The sequence below is a fragment of the Larus michahellis genome, chromosome 6, assembly GCF_964199755.1.
Source record: "Larus michahellis chromosome 6, bLarMic1.1, whole genome shotgun sequence".
Taxonomy (NCBI): Eukaryota; Metazoa; Chordata; class Aves; order Charadriiformes; family Laridae; genus Larus; species Larus michahellis.
The window spans coordinates 54889684-54902837 of NC_133901.1; positions in this window are offsets into that span (position 1 = coordinate 54889684).

The window sequence follows — 13154 nt, forward strand, 5'->3', positions numbered from 1 at the left end:
GGGGCAAAGTTTAACTGAGCCACAATAAGATCTGCATTTTCTCTCTGATATCCAGATTATGTTGAACTGTCCTTGGTCTTGTCCTGTGCCTTAGTATTATAATAGTTTAACAACATTCTTAGCAAATTTACTTAGTTAACCCAAACTCCCAAGAACATGCTGGGTTTGGTGTTCTGCTGAATCTGTGTTTTTATCAGAATATTTATTTTGGTGCTTCGCCCATCTGCTAGACCTCTCTTATTACTTTTTAACTTGATCGCTCATTTGGTGCTGCTCTGTGCATAAATCAATGATGGCACCGTATGGGTTTGACTGCAACTTTTTCTAAATATATCTGGTTTATATGGGATAAATTCAAGTCACTGGGTGGAATAAAGAATTCATCAGAGGAGAATTCATAACCCAGGGAGATGTTTCTCAAGAACCAATGAGGCTAGTGCCTCAGTAGTAGAGGGTACAGAAGTAGGGGTCCTACAGAAATATTTCTGTGAACGCTGCTGTCTCACTGGCTCTTTCTTGATTTTCTCGAGAGAGAATGAATGTTTCTTATAGCATAGCACCTGGCCTTCGCATGAATTCACTCCATTATTGAAAGTGAAAAAAACCCCAGAATTCAAATAAAAAGTGCATCTGGGGTTCAAAGCGGGGAGGGGAGGGTGTTGGACTTGTGTGTACTGAGCTTGGGGATATATAGGGGAATTTTTCAGAATTGCATAAGGGAGAACCAGAGCTCGCTCACTGTCTACAAGAATTTCAAAATTAATCATAGAATCATTTAGGTTGGCAAAGACTTTTACAATCATCGAGTCCAACCGTTAACCTAACGCTATCAAGTCCCACTAAACCATGTCTTGCCCAGGGAAGTTGTGGATGCCCCATCCCTGGGGGTGTTCAAGGCCAGGCTGGATGGGGCTTTGAGCAGCCTGGTCTAGTGGGAGGTGTCCCTGCCCAGGGCAGGGGGGTTGGAACAAGATAGTCTTTAAGGTCCCTTCCAACCCAGACCATTCTATGATTGTGATTCTGTGTCCCTAAGCACAACATCCACATGCTTTTTAAATAATTCCTGGGATGGCAACTCAACCACTTCTGGGGGCAGCCTGTTCCAGTACTTGGCAATCCTTTCAGTGAAGAAATTTCTCCTGGTACACGAATATAAACCACCCCTGGCGCAACTCGAGGCCTGCTTTTCAAGGAAACTTGCTAACCCCTTTTACACGTTGCTATCTCTTGCAACAAAGCTCTGGCAAGCTTTTGGGCTGTGACCTCTACTGATGACTTGTTCCCAGGTTGAGTTCTCATAACTGAAAGTGCTTGCATGCCAGCTGTGCAACCCTAACTCATGGTGGTGAGATGAGTACATAGGATGGATGCCTTAGATGCCACTGTACTTGCTGCTGTGAGGAAAGGCTGCAGCCTAGAGAGTTAGTCATGTCTCCATCCTCTGTTTGAGGTCCTCTAAGCAGCGTTGTCCAAAAAAACCCTGAGAACTTGGGACTCCATGTGTAGAAATTAGGCTTGCTTTTTTCTTTTTTTTTTTTTTTTTTCCTGAGAGGACCCTGGCCTGTCTGTGGTTTGCAGGTTGAAATCAAGTTGTTTTTTTTAAGTGTCAAAGAGTACCTTTTGGCAGTAGGAATGTGAGCTCGGGGTCGAGCTCTGGCATGGGCATGTGGAATCCTTCTCCTCATGGAAATCTAGCCCAGGACAGTGTTTTTAATACAGCTCCAGTGAGGCAAACCTCCTACTGAGCACGGCTGGTGGGCTGGAGGTAGGGAAGGATGCCTACCACTGACAGTTCTGGCATTTCTTCTCGGCTCTTAAATTGCTTAATTTTTTTTTTTTTAAAGGCTCATTTAGCAGTTCTGAGAGATATGATACAATCACTAGATCCCAGAAGCACCCTGAGTGTTAAGGGCAGACTGCGAGACCTCACGCCCTTCATTTTTCTGAGATCTAAGGTTAGAAACACACGTGTCTTCTGAGCCTGCAAGAAGTTAAAATTGTGGTTCCTCCTCACGCTTTTCATATCTGTGCTTTTAAACTCACAACCTGACCCGGTGTATTCTGGGGACTCGGTAATCTTTGTGCTATAAAGGGGTCTGGCAGAAGATCCACACACCCCTTCCCTCCTCAGTTTGTGAAGTCTCCGGGCAGCCTCATGTAGGCACGGTGCCAGGAGCCTGCCCGTCCGCGTTGCCCCTATAGTCCCACATGTAAGGCTGTGACTCAGGCTGACCTCAGGAAAGGTCTGGAGGACAAGCTGGACAGTCAGAAATATGGCCAAAGTGCTCTGTGCACCAACTTGCCCCATAACTTCGGGGCAGTCCACTCTGCTGCTCAAAGCCGTGGTTAACTAGAGCAGCTCCTCGCCTCCCGGAGGAGTCCTTACCCTGGGGGCAGATCCAGAAGCTAGCATGCTTTTAGCTCCCTTCAGCCTCCCTGGAAATCCCTGGGAAGCTACCTGGAGTACAGCCCTTCACCTAAGAGCTAATTCCTCCCTCAGAACCCAATTCTGCTGTATGCTCACTGCTCAGTTACCCAGGATAAGGATGAGGTGGGATAAACTAGATAAAGCAAAAGACTCGTGATATAAAACATATGTAAATGAGACTATAAGAACATACTGAGTGTGTTCACCTTTGCCATCAGCTCTCTAAAGAGAAGAGGAAGAGCTTTAACTAAAAGTAGGTGAAGCTGCGTCTGAGGTGAGCATAAAACATTTTCTGTGAAGAGCTCCATAATAGAGGCATCAGCTGAAGGCAGGGCCTGATTAATCCACAGCTTAGGTAAGCGTGTGTGCCTTTCAGATGATGTCCTATTTTTAAATTAAAAAGAAAACCCTGTTCATTGAAAATGAAGTTGGAACATTATTTAATATGGGATCTGTTGTGGGATCTCCTTGGAAATAAAGTAGTTGTGTCCTTATGGTACTGTCTGGTAAAGTGAATTTATGAATACATATTTTGCGATATCATCATTGCTGAAATCAGAATGACACATGACTGTGCTTTATTTCTTATCAGGGAAAATATTTTGTGGCATCTTGACTATGTTTATAACAAGGTATTTATCAATCGAGTGGATAAATGTTTTAGTGTCGACTGTGTTTCTAGCCGTTGTTAAATGCTCAATAAATCTATACATACTTGGAAAAAACAAAGCTTTTCACACTGAAGAACTGTTTAAGAGCTCTGTAAAACCATGTAAAGAAATTAGTAGTATTTTTTCTGGAAAACGCAAGTACTGTATATATTTGAGAGAGGGATTCTTCCATTTTCTCCATGAAAATCAGTTCCATCTGAGTACAGACTAGTTATCCCCGAATCCCCTTATCTCTTTATCTGCTACTTCAAGTATTATCAGGGGCATACAGTAATCCTATTATGCATCCACCTTTCTTTTGAAAGTGAAGGGAGGACCAGAGGTCAAACGACAGACCCTTTTTTGAAATCCAGTGGAAGCTTCCTTGCACTGACGTCCAGGTCCAGAGGAAACTTTGGCATCTAAGTCCTTCTGCTCCCCTAACTCCATCTAGCAGCTGGTTACACCCGCAGGCAGATGCAGCCTACAGCAGCTTCAGCTTTCATTGTTAATGTTCCCTGGTTGCCTAATTCTTGGGACTGTGTGCCCCAAAGGTGCCTCAGTTGTGAGAAACCCCAGCAACCGAGCACCTACTTCCAACTCTCTTCTCTTGCAGATAAGAGGAGGAACACTTTACCCCCTGGACGGCTTCAGGAATTGCTTGTGCGCTTTACCCAATGGCAATTTAATACAGATATACGTAAGTGTTCACAGGACACGGCAAGACAGGTGAATACTTTAAACACTAGACTTTTAAAATAGATCCATTTTTTATACGCAGGGAAGCTTTTTGTCTATGGTGCACAGTGGAACACCTTGAAAAAGGTTCTTCCAAGCCTCTCCTCTCAGATCTGGAGGGAACTCATAGGCAGGACCCTCTCCTACAATAAATTCTCTTTCTTTTTCTCAGATGTGAAAGGGAATCAAATTGGATGTCCCCCACTGGGGCTGAGGTAGCTAGCAATGTGCTAGCACAGAAATGAGGGTCCCGAGGCACCGGTGGCTGCAAGAGCTCCCACAGCCTGTGCTCCACCTGGCACATTTGTCATCTGAATTATTCACCATTCTGCGTGGTCTCAGCAAAGGGCTGACACTGCAGTGGGGATGAGGACACTGATTAGGTTCGTGCCCCATGGGTGCTTCTTACAGTATGTGATGTCTGTGGTTTTGTCAGAGTCTTGGAGGAAGGAAAAGTGCTGAGCAGAAAACCCAGTAACTCTGCGTGCTTGGAAAAGAACACCTTGATGTCTTCACCATTTGCAGTTCAGCCCTTGGGAGACAAAGAGGGAGGAAAGGGTAAGGGTTGTCACAGCCAGGCTACCAAAATCCCATTTCCCTTTAATCTTAGTCTCTCTCTCTGCTGACTTTATATTCCTCTTTCTGATTCTTTTGTTTAACAGAAATGGGAACCTTGAAAGGAGACAGGTAGGTTTTAATTCAGTCTTTTAAGAAAGGAATCAAAAGGAGAAAAACCAAAAGCATGAAGGCATTTGGCAGTGCTGAATTAAGTGAAATTTTTAAAGTGCTATTAAGTAAAACACAAGTTATTGAGAGGAGCAAGGCTTGACACACCCTTTCACGTTGGCTAACTTGAGTGGTTTCCATAACCATGTAGCTTTTGCAGATATATTTTTGAAATGCCTTGTTTCCCCTTAGGAAGAGCACAATTAGCCTCCATTCTGAACTCAGGGAAAAGCTGTTGCTTGCCCAAGACGCAGCTACAGGCTTAGGAGCTGTCACGCCTGCTCTCGGATGTGACCCCCCCTGCACAGCCACAGCACTCGTTCCATCCCATCTTTCCCTACGTGGCATTCCAACGATCTCTTCTGCTTACATTAAAAACCCAGCACTTTCCTTCTGACATGCCTTCAAAATACGGTCAGCCTTAAAGAAAATATTTGCAGAACGTAACATCTTTATGCTAAGTAAAAAAATAATAAAATGTGATTCTGTAAAATTGGAACGTCCATAAAAAATACTGTCTTTATTAGTGGCTGCAAAGGCTGTTCAGGGTATTACACAAAACATATTTAGGAGATAAGGAAAGATTATCCACTTGGCCTTATAAAGCACTGAGAGGACGGCATGTCATTGCTGTAAAATACTTCTTAGGCAAAATATGTTAAGCGTTGCATTCCTTAAGCCACAAACTAGGAGTTTCTTGGTCTTGTGCCGACCCTTTACTGATTTGTCTTGTACAAAATATCACGTAATTAGCAGGCTTTGTTTGGAAAGGTGGACCAGAGGGGGAAGATCTTGACAGCGGGGGCCAGCGTGCTGGCAGGGCTGTAGAAGGAGCCTGCAGACTCACACGGCCCACAGAAGAGTCTCTGCTGTGTGTCTCAGTCCAGGGGTGGTTCACCCTCCGCCTCAGAAAGAGCTACCCCCAGCCGCACCACTTTATAGAAGAAATTAGAAATAGTTAACATTTGGAAGACATTCCTTTGACTTTAGTTTACATTGCTAATTACTGTAATTGCTAACAAACATACCAGGCCAATCACACAGTTAACTGCTGGTTCCTTTTATGATATTGGTATCCAGTGCTGCTTTGCTCTTGTTTTAATGGATGCTGCAACGTAACCCCATGGTGAATTCATTATATAAATCCAGTCCTTTTGGTTCAGATGAGATTTTAGCTCTGTGGTTAGACTAACATCAGCGTGGCACGTCTCTGTGATACCTGATCAGCCACCTGCCTCCAGCTCCTTCAAGGCAAGTAATAAGCCAGAAACACATGAAAACTGGCAGTGATTAAAAAGGCAGAAAACTGGAGAATAAGGTTTAATTGCTAGTGCCTCAATTGTGCCAGCATAATACTACGAGCACTGACTCATCACAATAAGCTGATTTCTAACTACAGTGCTGTGGATTTTGAGAAATGAGAGAAGAACATTTGACAGGGTAGACAAATGTGAAATTGCTCATAGCGCTTAGGCGCCATCCCTGCCCTTCCACAGTGCTTTAATTTGCAGTCTGTAAGTATAAAGGGATAGCATATTTCAGGCTACTACAGAAAACCTTTAGGATAACTCTCTATTACACGATCACTGTGATTGTGAAGCTCGGACCTGATGACTCAGGTGTGATGACTGCCAGTGTGATATTGCTAATAAAGCGTTCTGCTGAATCACCTTCACCTCCTTCACCGCTGTCTTTCCTAAAGATGAAGTGTAATTACTGCTGACTCACACGGGCACATACAGCCTGTGAATTTCAGGCAGGACATAAGGTGAGAATAGCCCTGCTGCAACTGTGGGAACTGGGGATGCATGAGAGGAAAAACTGCATGGAGCCCAAGAAGGGAGGCAAGCACGATGGCAGAATTACTGTGTCCCCTGGCCAACAAAACTGAGGGGCTACCCCAGAGAAATCTGAACTATTTGCAGCCTGGTTGGGGTATGGTGGGAAATCCAGCCAGAAATCAAAAATTGCTCCTTCTTCTCCAGAGATGCAGTCTTTGAACTAAGAATATGTTTGTTAATTGTGTTTGAAATATTCAGCAGGCCTGCAAAAACATGAAAACGGGTGAAATGGTTTAGATCAGCCAAACCTTTGGTATAGATCAGCCAGACCTTCGTACCTCCATCTTCTATTCCTTGCTAAATTAAATTCAGATTTGATTTGTAGCCCTGGCCTTTGCCGAATGAAAGGAGTAAAACCCCTGTGAAAATAGCAAGGGATAAAAATACATGTATTTCTCAGTTATGTTTCCAAATCAGTGAAATTAGCCGAGGCTCTCAGCACTCATCTCCCCATCACTGGCCCATCTGTCAAATGTAGGAGTTAAAATAGATGTTTAAGAGGAAGCAGATGCTGGCGGTACAACTGTATCAGCGCCTCCTTAGAGCAGAGGAATATTTCCTTCAGCAGCACTGAGCCGCAGCCCAGCCCTCGCCGGCCCATCCGTCCCCTCAGCCCTGTGCCTGGAGCTGGCTGGGCTCTGCTTGGCAGCCGGCATGGGAAGCGAGGAGCTAGCGGATGGTGGAACATATCCAGGGACGCCAGTCCACGTTCTGTCCTTTTTCGCTTTTGTGCTGCTTGCCAGTTTGAGAGGCGGTCACACACGTCCCAAATTTACTGAAGGACGGAGACGCTTAATTTGCACCATTATGTGAAGGGAAATCCACACTGCCCGGGAAATCATGCGGGCTCGCGGTGCGGTGTTGAAAAGCAGTGCCCTTTGGTGAACAAAAAGATGCTTGAACATAATGGGCCAAAGTCACTCCAGCAGGACTGGCATTAGTTCAAGAGGAATTGCCCTACAGATACTTCTCCCTCACAAGCAATCTCAGACCGAGCTCTGTCATGTAGTCACAAAACCAGCAAGCTTTTAGTAACATCAGAGATTAGTTGCGCAAGGCCAGAATTTAAAATCAATTGGCAAAAATACATTAGAAACCACTGCACAGATTTGTCTCCATAAAGGCCCACAAATAAACCCTTACATAAAGTACTGCAGGGGCTCCCATGCTGTTCCGCACAAACTGGTGACTCAGAGCAGGAAAGGCAAGAAGTTGCTCTGACAAAAATTGAAGCTATGGATGAAAAAAAAGCCCACCACAGTCTCAAGATTATTTTAAACCTGAGGCAAATGTCCCTGTGGCACCTAAACCACAGGTTATGTGCCTATGAATTACGCTGCTCTATTTACCAAAGGAACGGTATAAAAATAAAGGTAAATTATTAGAAATTTATTCTGGTTTCCAGTTTTGCTGGAGCGGTAGTAACCCTGCTGTCTGAGAAGATCCTTCAAAAGTGTTATGAGAGACCATTTTTGTAAGTACTGCTTTAATACCTATGCCTTGAGGGTTTAAAAAATACTCAGTAAACAAGAGGAATTGGAAAACAGGTAGAATGGTGTCTGGAAAATGTCCGTAGGCCACTTCAGAAAGCAAACACTGGCGCTGTTAATAATGCTGCATTAAGGGTAGAGAAAATGCGCTTCCCATTCTCTTTATTGTTTTTAATAAAAGATTTTTCATTTTGTACATCATGACCATCCAGTGAAAACCGGGTTTTTTTACTGTCTTTTGTCAAACCTGTCTGATTGCTAACAACCGCAGCTATCAATTAAACTATTACCCAGTCCTTTTCCTGGCCAAAGGGCTATAGACAAAAACATTCTCCTCTTGTCTCCTGAAATAACACTTCAGCAAGTTTCCCTGCCAGATAGCATACAGCAATGAGCATTTGACAGAGCTTTCCTCCACAGCTTCCCTCTCCTCCGATTGCTCCTGTAGCTCCAGGGGGACTTTTGCCTTCCTCCCTCCGGGCTGCCCTGCGATGGGTTCTCCTCTCCTCTTCTGCCCCAGCTGCATCCCTTGGGCCCTCCTGGCTTTACGTGTGGGCCAAGCACTACTTTCTCTGTTGCTGATCTAAAAACAGAAGGTGGCAAATATGCCTTACATTTTTAATTCCGCACGTCAGCAATGCCAGGCATTAAATCCCAGAGCTGAGAAGCCTTTGAAAAGGCTCCCAAGAGGGATAAGCAAACACCAGAGGGACTAATATAATCCACACGGAAAAGGAAGAGGGGGCAATATTATGTATTTGGAATTCACTCTGCTCTGTTCTTGCTGCCCTAACATGATAATTAACTATAAATATACGTCTCTGCCTAATTGTTCCTTGTAATGGCATTGCTGCCGTACATTCGTTCACCGGTGGCTGAGGAAGGCGTTAGTACAAACTTGTGATCTGTAGGCCCGCAAGGGTAAAATTTTGCCTTCTCTGAGGATCTTTTAAGCCTCTGATTATTTAAAATGACTGCACAGACCTCTCTTTCTGCATCATTGCCACACTGGCAGAAAGTAATTCTTTTCCCATATTATCACACGAGACAAGACAGACTGTATCTGCCAGGACGAACAGCTTCACGGCCACCGTGACCCTGACCTCAGCTCAGGTGTATGCCCTGGGCAACTTCCTGGAGCTGGCAGGAGTAAGATGTGAGCTGTAATAACTAGCTAGCAAGATGTGGTCTGGGAAACAGACTTCATCTCTCTTTTTTTCCCATTCTCTAAGTAATGACTGAAGCGCGAGGAGTAGAAATCCAGCACGACCTCCACTGTCAGTTCGCTGCTTGGGGCTATGGCTACATGACAGCTCAACCTGCACTTGCACAGAATGTACACTTGTAGCATTTGTATGACATTTTATACTTAAGAAGTAGCATATTTTTCACTGGATAAAGTGCAATGTTATTTTTGTAATTGATCTTGATAATAAAAGGATAATATTTGACATTTGCAGTCCACTGAAAATATCAAAATACTATGTTTTCTCTAATTGCTAGCTAGAATGAATATCAGAGTCAAGTTCTTCAGTATTCAGCTGCTCATGGATTTTGGAACAGAGGAGCAGAGCCTTCACTCATACTCATCACAGAGTGCATCGCCCCATCGCTCTCTTCCAGCTGCGTGGGAACACCTTGTACCCACTTCTGTTGCTCTGACAAGGTCCACACTACGTTCAGCACAGGCCCGGGCAGTTCTTCAGTGGTGCCTTGACCTTACGCTTTTGCATGAGCCAATGTAAAAAGTTGAGCAACTGGTCCCAGCACAACTAGGGTGCTGCGAGAGGGGCCTGTGAAACACCCCTTTTGTTTTTCTCCAGCATGGTAAAGGTTTGATTTGGAGGGAAATCAATGTTATTCAGTTATTTAGCAAATAACTATCATGTGTGCCATACAATTAGCATCTGCTACTCCCATTTTCTCAGCTGCCGCTAATACAGCACTCAGCACTAACCCACCACTCCCAGGCTGACATCAGGCCTGCAGAAGATTTACTTCAGCAATAACACCTATCCCTAAGGCATCCTTTCTATCTCCTACTGGTGGGGATGGTTCTTAGCTCTTGTTGAGAGGACTATGAGTGGTCCTAACTCTTCTCATCTCAATTGCTGGGGTCTCCTTTCCACCAGCAGGTTGTTCCTGTGTGCTGGGATTATATACTGCCCTGGTGTCCTTCCTCAACAAAGGTGTTGACAGACCTCTGAAAGTGATATTGTCCAACAAGTCAGACACTCAGTGTCTTTCAGAAGATTATGCCAGGTAAGAAAACGATGCTCTTATAGCCTGATAGAAACAGAAGTGCTACGGCTGGGGAGAATGGCTTGGAAGTTAATGTTTCCTGACTTCCCAATGCTGAGCAAAGGGTAAATGGTGTTGCTGGTGCAGCTGCTGAGGTGATAATTACAGACACAGAGACCACGTGCTGGTCTTGACTGTGCACCTTTGAAGGCAAAAGGGAGGGTGGGGCTCTCCCAAGGGAACAATAAAGTGGAGCAGAAAATGTTAGGAGCTCTTCCATCATTCATCTTTTTTGATAGATGGAGAGTTTGAAGGATACCAATATTTGACATACGATTGTCACCTGAACACAAAATCATCTGTAACTGTACCCATCCAACTCTGCAGCTCCTGCGTGTTTCTGCACTGTGTTGGTCTGTGGCCTGAGCTTTTTATGGGGAGGGGAGAACAGTAATGGCTGTGTCTGTGCTCTGAGGTTACGGATGGATCTGTTTTCCTGGGGTGAGTGGATTTGCTATGGTCCCCAGAGCCAAGTCAGAAGTCTGTACTGGATCATAATATTCTTGACCTAACCTGATGGACATGCAGTATGTAATTTAGCTTTTGTAATTAGATGAGGAATAGAACTGGGGTTTTTGCTTGTTTGGTTTTTGGTTTGTTTGGTGTGCTGTGATTTTGTGTTTGAGGGGTTTTTTTTTGTAAACGTCTATGCATTCTACTGTAACTGTTGGGTTAAAGTAAGGCAGCTGGATGCTTTCAGAACCTGTCTCCTGGTTAGATGTTGAATTAGCTCCAGGCATGGGAAACTGGAGGGAGATTGTGAGTGGGAAGGCAAGACACAAAAGCAAAGCCTTGCAAGGAAAAGCCTTTAAAAAAACCCCAAGATACAAAAGCACACACAGAAAACCACCTCACCCTGAGCTTTCCCTGATTTCAGTTAATGATACTTGCTGCATACTATGAATTGGTCTGTTAAAACGATGTTTTCTCAAAGGAATATCAGTAAGAGGCATTCTTTCAAAAAAAAAAAAAGAAATCAGATACTTGCTTTTGATGGATTTGACTTCATGGTTAACTACGGTTGTGTGTGTGATTGGGGGAAGAGGGGACTACTTAGGGCAGGAGTTGAGCTGTGCGAAGCTTTTTGTTTTGTTTTACTATTTCTGCAAAAGAGGGGAATTGCCATGTTGGTCCCGTTGCCACCTGGTCAAGTGCGTAGCAGCAGCCACTTTCATGTTGCTCCTAAAAGCAAGGTGTAAGATGCTGCAAATCCAAAAGCATATAAAATATTATGATGATCTGAAATATGAAGAAATAGCAGAGGTATTACCCCAATAACACCTTTGAAGCAAAGAATTTTTATTTTATTCTTGCCCACTTGTTTCTTTTACAGTATAGTAAACTGTAGACCAATTTCTTCTCTTGCAGACTTCCACTTTCTGGTATACTATGTTTGCTTCCTTGTTCAATACTTACTCCTTCCCCCTGAATCGGTTACGGTTGTAAACTTACTGTAACCATAATCTTACTGTCAGAAAGCCCAGTCTTTAGCTGTTGAGCAGCCTTATTTTTTCCCCTTGCGCGCAAAGGAAGCTGAGGACGTAACGCATGTAACACGACTGCTGCACGTTCAGTGCACTGCGATGCCTAGAGCATCTTACAAAATTATCAGCAACTGAGCAGAGCCACAGCACTGCGGTCGTGCTTTGCCTCGCCAGAATTAACCCTGGTATTTTCTACCTCACTGTTTGAAAGATGCACTTACCGAGATCAATGCTGGGCCACCTGCAGCGAACACTGCAAAAACAAAAGTCGATCTGCCTTTTCTGTGTGAATCTTACCAAGCTCGCATGAATTTTGTTGCTGAAGCAGAAAACACTGTTCTTCACATGGAAAAAATGAAAGCTGACCAACTTAATGACTAGTCCAGAAAGGAGACAGACAAAGGCTGGAGTGTTAGAAGCAGTTTGCAACAGGGGGAGGAGGAGCAGGGAAAAGATGAATGTTTTAATGGTGGAAATGCCATCCTTAGAATAAATCATTCAGCGGAGCGCACCAGTGATTCGATCTGCCTGGCTGTCATAAGCTTCACAGACAGTCTATCGAGCACTACACAAACGATACGTACGTTCCCCAGGCCTTATTGTATGAGACACGTGAAGCCAGCTGAGCGAGGAAAGATGGGTACTGAGCTGTGCTGTGTTTTCACTGGTGCAGTTGAGGACCACACTGCAGGACTTTTACCAGAGCTAGCTGAGAGTGGTATTTCTGCCTTAAGGATAATCCAAAGGTCCCTTTCCAAACGGGGATGAAAAGCCAGATCACCCATTTTTCATGCAATGAAGTATTACATGGCCTAGAGAAGGGATTTGGGAGAGGTGGAAAAGCTGTTCTTTGCTCTCAAGCACTTACAAGCTATTGCAAAAAGAAAGCAGTAGTTTCCTCTTCTCGTCTATGCAGAATAAAACAAGTAATTAGGAGCCTAATTTTAATTAGGCTAAGGCCTCAGGAGCCTCTTTCGAGGTAAGAAGAGGAAATAATAATTGGAAAGCTGTAAGGAGGGCTGTAAGAACAGGTTAAGCCAATGCCAGTCAGGAATGGCTGCAGTACAGGTGTCTCTTGAAACAGGAGGAGAGGCCTCTCAAGAGAGGATTTAGCGCAGCCTTACCTTCTTCTGTTTCACCCTCACAGAAACATTTTGTTCTTGATTACACTTCATTTTAAAGCTCGGAAGTGACTGAGAGGGGTGGGAGTTGTTGCTTTATGTATATATAAATACCATAATATTTGCCATGTTACCACTAATTTACTAGATCTACCATACAAATTGGGGCAATTTGCCTAGATATATGTGTAATTACAGAAAAAGACATTCACTGATTGCCTGTGAAAATTCTAATTATCTTCTCGGGAAATGTTCAGATGCTGATCTTCCAGGGTGATAGATCTTTGTTAACATTAAGCACTAGCAAATTTCAATTTAATTTTCCACGGTGAGACTAGACCTAGCCTCACAAAAGTGAGTACGGTTATGAGGAAC